At 52.1% G+C, this 8,375-nt stretch overlaps 1 long non-coding RNA gene across 1 annotated transcript; it reads left to right on the top strand.

The window, feature by feature from the left end:
• The first annotated feature begins 3,411 nt into the window (after positions 1-3,411).
• On the top strand, positions 3,412-4,538 carry LOC109382648 (uncharacterized). Its single transcript, XR_002123953.1, has 3 exons — positions 3,412-3,541; positions 3,902-3,911; positions 4,120-4,538. It is a non-coding gene; the product is annotated as an uncharacterized LOC109382648 (long non-coding RNA).
• Positions 4,539-8,375: the final 3,837 nt, after the last annotated feature.

Below are 8,375 nucleotides of genomic sequence, written 5' to 3'. Positions count from 1 at the left end.
TGCGGTAATATTACATATATTCCCAATTTTCACTTTTTACTAAATATCTGATTACTTGCTTATGTGGGGGAGGAACAAACCATGAAAGCCGATACTACAGATGCAATAGACATCCCCAAAGAAGACTCAAAAAGAGATGCAACCCTCACAAGATAATAAAGTTCATGCCCAGAGTTCGCCTAAGAAAGACGAGGGGCCTCAAATACATGGTGACAGAACGAGAACTGACTCTGGGTGGTGAGCACACAATGTGACATATAGATGCTGGATTACAGAACTGTACACCTGAAATCTATGTAACTTTGCCAACAATCGTCACCCCAGTAAACAGTAATTGAAAAAAAGAAAGAAAGAAAGAAAGATGAGGGGTCCAGTCTCTAAACAGCTGTTCCAAACACAGGTCATTCTGTGCTTCCCCCTTGGCTTAAGAATAAGGTTTAAAGTTCCCTAACCCACAGCGGATTCGGCTGCCCTCAAGGTAGATGCGTGAGCCTCCTGCAGCGGGCAGAGATAACAGACCACCTGTGGGAGCAGGGACAGACTCAAAGCTCCCTTGAGAGCGTCTCACAGCTGGATACCGAGCAAGGAGCACCGTGACAAGGGCGCCCTCTGGATGGGAGAGGCCAGACACAAAATATTCTCACTGGTCTTAACGGCTGAGCTCTCCGGACCTATAACAGGACGAGAGGAGCACAGAAGACAGAGAAAAACGAAACCCATGAGCACTCATGCTAATTAACCAAGAGCCACTAGCTCAAGAAACTAGTTCCTCAAGTATTTTCTCCTTCCAATCTGAATACAGAAGGGACAAAAGAATTCTCACCACTTTGGCTCCCACCGGATCCAGCTGACAGAGATCTTGGGGTGTGCCGTCATGGTACGAATCCTGACCTTCGGCCAGCCTGGGTCAGACGCCCCAGTGTGCTATCTGTTCAGATCTGTTGCCCACTTTTAATTGGGCTGTATGTTTTCTTATTATGGACTTTTAAGAGTTCTTTATATAGTTTGAATACAAGTTCTTTATCAGGTATGTGTTTTGCAAATATCTTTGTAAGGAACTTAAGAAATCAATACCTTGGTCAGCCTATAGCTTGATTTACCTCATACTTTGCTCTTCAGCTGTTTTCTCTTTGTTTCTCTCCCTCACTGCAGATTTAATTGCTCTGTTTTCCCCAGGCTACACACAGTCATCATTAATCCAGCTCATCAGCAGAACACCAACTTGTAACAAATTGAGCAAGCCCTCCTGACACTGGCGACCAGGCTGCAATTCTGGACTGAGATTCTGTCAGGTGACAAGACCGGGTTCCAGACAAACCCACCCCAGGAGATGTTCCCAGGACAAGCCAGCGGCATGACTAACTTTCTGCTTCCTTTGTTCTGCTGTTTCTTGCGTTCCTGTGAAACCTGACCGTCCCAGGAACAGGGAGGTGCCACCATCCTCCCGGAATGCCAGCATTCTGAATAAACCTGCTTTCTTTCCACCTTATCGCTCGATTTTTGACTTTTTTCAAGTGGCACGCAGCCAGTGGTAACATTTTCTCCCAGTCTGTGGCTTGTCTTTTCATTCTCGTAACACTGTCTTTCATAGTGAAGAGGTTTTTAATTTTAATAAATTCCAATTGAGCAGTTTTCTTCATAGACTATGTTTTTGGTGTTCATGTAGAACTCAGCTCTAAACCCAGAGTCACCTAGAATTTTCTACTATGCTCTCCTCTAGGAGGTTTATACAATAGCTCTGTGCTTTGCATTTAGATCTGTGATCCTCACTGAGTTAGCTTCTGTGAAAGGTTAGGTCGGCATGTGTGTACACTCTTGTGTGTATGGATGTGTCAGCAGCAAAGGGTTCACTCAGCAGGCTTGGGGTTTGCAGACGGGGCACATTCCAAAGAAGGGACTGGGGACTGGCTCCTGCATTGCTCCTGGGTCACCTCTGAAGCTTGGGAGGCCTCTGTCTTTGCACACATAGGGCACTGGGCTGTGCCTGGACGTATGCTGACGTGATGTATGGTGGGGGTCTTGTGTGCTGCCGTATCAGTCTGACCTCTGGAGAGGCTGGGGGCTGAACAGCTAAGGTCAACCATGTGAATTTTCCATGCCTATGTGACTGACACCGGGGTTCAAATGAGCATCCCTGGTGGGCAGTACTTTACATGTGGTCACGCGGTGGCTGCTGGGAGAATTAAGCACTCTCTGTACAATTCACGGCGGAGACAAATGGAAGTTTGCTCCTCTTCTCACTTCCAAATAAGTGCTTTTCCCTTCCATGCAGGAAATATGAGAATATTTTTTTCCAGTCTTCAACATGAGAACCAGGCGAGGCTTCCGGAGGTAAAACTCACAACATGTTGGTCCCCTTCACACTGCACTCTCAGAAGCTTTTAACTCTCAAGCTAGGCCTCCAGCAAGTCATTACAATCACTTTTTTTTTTTTTAAGATTTTTATTGGGGAATTGGGGGATGGGAACAGCGCTGAGGAATTGGGGGAAGGGGAACAGACAAGTTGCTGTCCTTTTGTTCTTCAGTCTAGTTGTGGAGGACGTTGCTTCACTGGCCCAAGTTGGCACCATCATTGCGCTCTTCCCGGGCGAGGCAGATCAGTCGCCGGCTTCTGGACGACCGCTCACGGTGGCTGCTGGCTGCTGGCTGCTGGCTGCTGGCTACATATGGTAGCCCATGGCAGCCCACTGCAGCAGAGGCTGCAGCCTATGCCGTCGCCGGCAACTCATGGCAGCCCATGGCAGCCCAGCTCCAGGTTGAGCTGTTGTTCAGCATCTTAGCTGTGGAGGGCAGTGTCACTGGCCCTCATATGTGGGATCCAAACCGGGGCCCTCTGGCATGCCAAGCCAGCTCTTAACCACCGTGCCACTTGGCTGGCCCTAATTTTATTTTTTTAATTGGGGAATTGGGGGAAGGGGAACAGACAGGTCGCTATCCTTTTGTTCTTCAGTCTAGTTGTGGAGAACATCGTTTCACTGGCCCAAGTTGGCACCATCGTTGCGCTCTTCCCGGACGAGGCAGATCAGTCGCTGGCTTCTGGACAGCCACTCACAGCAGCTGCTGGCTACACACGGTAGCTCGTGGCAACCCACCTGCCATCGCCGATGACTCGACCGGCCCATTGAGGAGATATTTACTTCTTTGTACTGAGCTGTAGAATTCCAGGCTCCAAAAGGCTACACTTAAGCCTGTCTTAGGTTTATGTTATTTCTAGAAATGCTGCAGCGAATACAATGACTATGTGTAGAAATAAATTAAGGGGGGAAGAGGAGAGGGAGAAAGAGAAGGAAGGAAGGAAGGCTCTGCATGGACTGTCAGGAGTCTGGAGAAGGCCGGCGGGGAGGAGGCCTGGGGGGCGCATGGGCTGTACTCACAGCCCGGGCCTCACCACCGGGCCTCCCTCGGGGATCCTGCACCGTGCCAGCTGCCTTAGGCTCAAACCTGCCGCTGGGGAGAGAAGCAGCTTCCACTGGGATGCAGCCACCGGGATCAGGAGACAAGCTGACATTTGGACGGGCAAAGCCACCACCTGCGGGGCCAGGTAGGACTCAAGGTGCCCTTTGTCTCCAGAGCAGGAGGGGAGTGGGGTGGACTCCCGGATGTGTTTCAGCGTGACTGAAGGCCACATCAGCCGCAGCCACAGCTCCACCCCTGCCCAGGACTCTGTCCCTTCCGAAGGCGTCCAGGCTTCATAGATTTTACTACTGAATTTGTTATTATTAAATTTATTCCTAGGTCTTGTATAGATTTTGACACTTGTGCAGAAAAGACACTTATTTGCCCTATTTCTATTTCCTACGGGTTGTTGCTAATATAGAGAAAAGCTATTAATTTTTGTGTATGTACCTTAAATCCAGCCATCTCACCAAACTCTGTTATTATCTGTGGTTTATTTTTCTAGAGTCTAGCAGGTGAGTCTGGAACCAGCCCCCGCCAGTGAGTCACTCCTCCTCCGCCAAAGCCCATCGAGTTTGGGGGCGCTCGTGGTCCCCCCACCCCACACAAGGGAAAACAGAGTCACGCTCGTCCCCCACGGGTTACAAATACTTCCTGCTTCCCTCTGCCTCCCTCCCATTTGGCAACACTAACAGCCCCGTTTACACCTTGTGATTGTTCCAGAAAACCAAGGATTGTTCAAGGCCTTGGGTCGGGCTTGCCCAATCATGCGACTTGGCACCCCAGCACCCCCTCCGCTCCTTCCGCCCCCTCCCATTTCAACAGCCCGGGCTGCAGTGAGACGGGCAGCCTGATAAAAAGGAGGGCAGGGCCTGGAGAGCCGGTCACACAGCTGGGGACTGTCACCAAGCCAACACCATGGCGTCGTGCGTGGCCTGGACAGGTGAGGGGACACTGTCAGGGGGGCTGGGCTGTGCCCCAGAAGCTGTGGGGTGGTGGCGGGGTTACGTTAGGTGGCTCCTTGGTGCTGTCTGCGAGGAAGCAGGAACGCTAGGAGACCGGGGGAGCATCCTCCCGCCTCACCCTCTGCCTCCTGGCCGGCAGTCCCTCGACGGCTGTCCCTGTGGGTTCACTGTGGGCTCTTTCAGCACAAGAGACTGTGTCACAAGGAGAAAAGTTTTTCTCAACAGGCTGAAAATGGCTTTTCCTTCTGTCCTGCAAGCGCAGACTCAGTGGGCGTCCCTGCCCTGGGTGCTTTGCCCCCTGTGCCCCTCGGCCCTCCTCTTGGCTTTCTCCGGGAGGTGCCCACTGCCAAGAGGCTCTTCCCCACTCCACGCTGGCAGTTCTGCGCGAGGGCACCGCGGGACCAAGGCCCTGAGTGTCCTTGCAAATGTTCACGCATCTTTTATTAGGTGACTGGGAAAGTCCCAGGCCACCAGAAAGGGGAAATAAATCTTTTCTAGAGTCCTGCTGAACGCTAGGTCTCCAAGGACTTGGCACCTAGCAGCCTCTGGGGGGTGAGGCGGGAGCAGCAGGAAGGCGAAATAGTGGCTGTCTCACCAGGAGACACGGTCTCCCATCCAGCCCGTGCACATCGGCTTTTTTTGCCCGGGACAGTTTTTCTTCTTGTTCCTAAAGAAAAACATTCTTTGAATACCTCACACGTTAGCAGTTTCTCCAGAATCTCCTTAAATCCACACTGCCCTCCACTGAAGCTCTAGAAGGGCACCCTGACTCATGACCCCCAGCCCTGGGAAAACCAGTGATGGGAGAAAGAGGGCTCAGACATGACTGGGAAGTCAAGTTCTGGGAACAACACATCCATACCCACACCGAACGTGCTGGGCACAGCCCTGAGACCCTCCCTGACCAGGGTGCGCGTGTCATTAGGGGGCTCGGCGTGCAGTCACCATTCTCGGGTGTGGGGTTCAGACTCCACTGCCCACACCCAGCCCCTCCTGGGCACTGATGCCACCCCTGCCGCTCGGCACCCATGTGACCTTTTCCTACACCTTTCCGCTTTTACCATCACTTTTACTCACTTCTCACCTTTCTGCACCTTTCCTCACAGAGCCCTAACATTAACCCTAACCCCGCCCCCCTCAACTGATTCTGACCCTGACCCAGACCTAGACCCTACTTCTAATTCAAACCCAAACTCTCACCCCTAACCCTCACCCTAATTCTAACCTCTAACCCTAACCTGTCACCCTAGCACTAACTCCTAACCTTAACCTCAAACCTGAACGCTACCTTAATCCTAAGCCCAAACCCTAACCCTATCTGTAACCCTAACCTTACCCATATAACCTTGACCCTCACCCTTAAATTGAACCTGACTCAGATACTAATACCCTGACTCTGACCCTAACCCTAATACCCTGACATGGTCTGTGACCCTGACCCTACCCCAACTCTGACCCTTAATCCTAACCCTAAACCCTGTTTTAAATGCCAAACCTAACTCTAACGTAACCCTGTCTCTTAGAGTTAGCTCACCCTTACTCTTACTTCTAAAAGCTAATTTATCCAAACACTCACAGAACCTCCTCACAGCCTGCTGAGCCCAACCCTAACCCCTCCCACTGTATTCCTGACCCAAGCACAACCATACCCACCAAGAGGCCTTACTGAGGCCCCTCTTGCTACCCATAACTCCAATATTCATCCCAGTTCTCAGCCTGGCTGCATCATGAACAGGCCCAAAGCAAGTTGTCCAAGTCCCCCTTTTCCTCTGAGCCCTCCTCAGCACGCACCCGCCACGTGCCCATGGAGGTATCCTGGGCCCCACGGTCCTCGAACCTTTGCATACATCACCAAGCAGCTTGGTGGGGTTTTGTTTTTGATTTTTTTGCTAAGTTTTATTTTAATCCAAGGACTTTGCTTCATACAAAATGTCATTGTAGAAACAATAGCAGAATCCAAAGTTTGGCTGATAAATGTGACTCAAGCAGCAAACTAGTCAATCACATAATTTTTTTTTGAAGCAAGTCCCAGTTGTGTTGTGTGGTTGGGACTTTTTTTTTTTTTTAACACTGTTCTTAAATATAAAGTTTTGCAACAAACTTCTGATTTATATCAAATATAATTAAAAATTAACAAATGAATACATTGTATCAAAAGTACGAAGATATACACTGTCATGCACATACTTGCATATATGTATATATGTATATATTTTACATGCACACGTAACTTGTTCAAACTACAGCCACTGCTTGACTGGTTCCAGTGTAGACAACTGGTTGATGCATTTCAAATTTGGCAACTCACTATGAGATTTCAAGGGAAACGTGATGGCTGAGAAGAGACTGCAGAGACAAAACCCCAAAGTCAGGAAAACAAGACACAGTGTGTCCTCCCCCACGCCCTGGAATTTTCACCAATTCCAATGTTTAGAAGATTCCAGACGGAGGAGTGAGGCCATGTAGCTCTGGAAAGTGGATTCTCCACTCAGCTGGGCGTCGGGGAGGTGGCTGTAGCTCCGCACAGAATGGATACATTCAAAACAACAGGGGCTGGGGGACCAGCACGACACATCAGGATCAAAACACACACCCTCTGCTTTGCGACCGGTCACAGCAATCACATGCACAGTCGGAAATTCCGGTTTAAGTGTATCATGTTGGAGTAAAATACTCTGTTGTCTTAAAGTTTCAGAGTGTTGTGCCTTCCAGTAAGGAACTCTATAAAATGGTTTGGTCACAATCATGCTGAAACCCTAGAACAGGTGGCGGTCTTGTGTTTTATTTCTAGTAAACGTGTGTCTCTGGTTGCATAGCCCTATGGGTTAACGGCATCCACTCACTGTGACACCTGCACACACAGACACGCACACACACACACCACACGCCAAGTTTCTTAAGGAGAATCATGGGGTAAAAGCCAAAAACACATGATCCAGCAAAGAGATCATCTGACATTTCAAACCATGGAGGACACACCAGAAGCTACTCGTGGAAACGCTCCTCTCTTCTTCCTGAAACAGCCTCCCGGCGGTTCACACACAGCAGCAGCCTATGGTCTCTCCCTTTTGAGAGCGGCCGTGGGGACAGCTTTTGCTCCCGCTGCCTGCTTTCCCACGTCTTGTGCCTGAGTCAGAGCTGGCTTCCCACGCCCCCTCCTCAGCCACTGTCATCGGTCACTTCGCCAGGTGTCCGCTTCCTTTCAGTCACGTCCTGCGAGGACCCACACCCAGCGCCCTCCCTGTCACCTGACGCCACGGCAGCGTCAGGACAGCAGAGGTTCTGCTCGGCGGGACCCCGTCCCTGAGGATCACGTGGGCCAGATGGGCACGCCCCACAGCAGCACGCGGCCGGAAGCCCTGCCACTCGTGGGAGGGGACCGGGAGGAGCTCGCTTCTTGCGACCACACCGTCCCGGGACGAGGTCTGCGTGTCCTCCGGACGCCAGCTTTCTCCTCGGCTGCTACTTGGAGCAGTTTCCACGGGCCTCTGGGTCCAGCAGCCTCGGTCACCGGGGGCCCCGGGAGTCGGCGGGACGGGGCGCAGAGGTCAGGCACTTGGTCGGAGCGGCGGGAGGGCGACCCCTCCCGCACACGAAACGCCCTGCGAAGTTGACGTTTTCCTGCGGGTTTGGGTTTTTAGAGTTACGTTACCATTTTCTTCCCCGTTTATCTGGTTCTCTAGTGTTTCTAGGTCAAGTGTGTCGAACTGACAAGAGTGGAGGGTGTTGCGATTAAAAACCGAAACCAGCAGCGCGGCCCTTGCCCGGGCTCGGTCCCTTCCGGTGCCAGGCGCGCGGAGCGTCTGGGCGTCGAGCGCCTCCGCCGGCGCGGGTCCCACGCGGGACGTGTGTCCCGGGGGCGCCGCCGCTCACCGCCCGTGGGTCCCGAGGTCCGGCCGGCCCGCCTCTCCGCGCTGCGCGTTTGCATAAAGGCCGCCGCCCACGGCCGAGGCTCCCCGCGTCGGGTCCGCGGCCCCACGAGGCGGCGCGCGAGGGGCCCCGCCGGGCGGGACG

The sequence above is a fragment of the Hipposideros armiger genome, unplaced genomic scaffold (genome assembly GCF_001890085.2).
Source record: "Hipposideros armiger isolate ML-2016 unplaced genomic scaffold, ASM189008v1 scaffold_3, whole genome shotgun sequence".
Classification (NCBI taxonomy): domain Eukaryota; kingdom Metazoa; phylum Chordata; class Mammalia; order Chiroptera; family Hipposideridae; genus Hipposideros; species Hipposideros armiger.
This window is presented reverse-complemented; position numbering and strand designations above follow the sequence as displayed.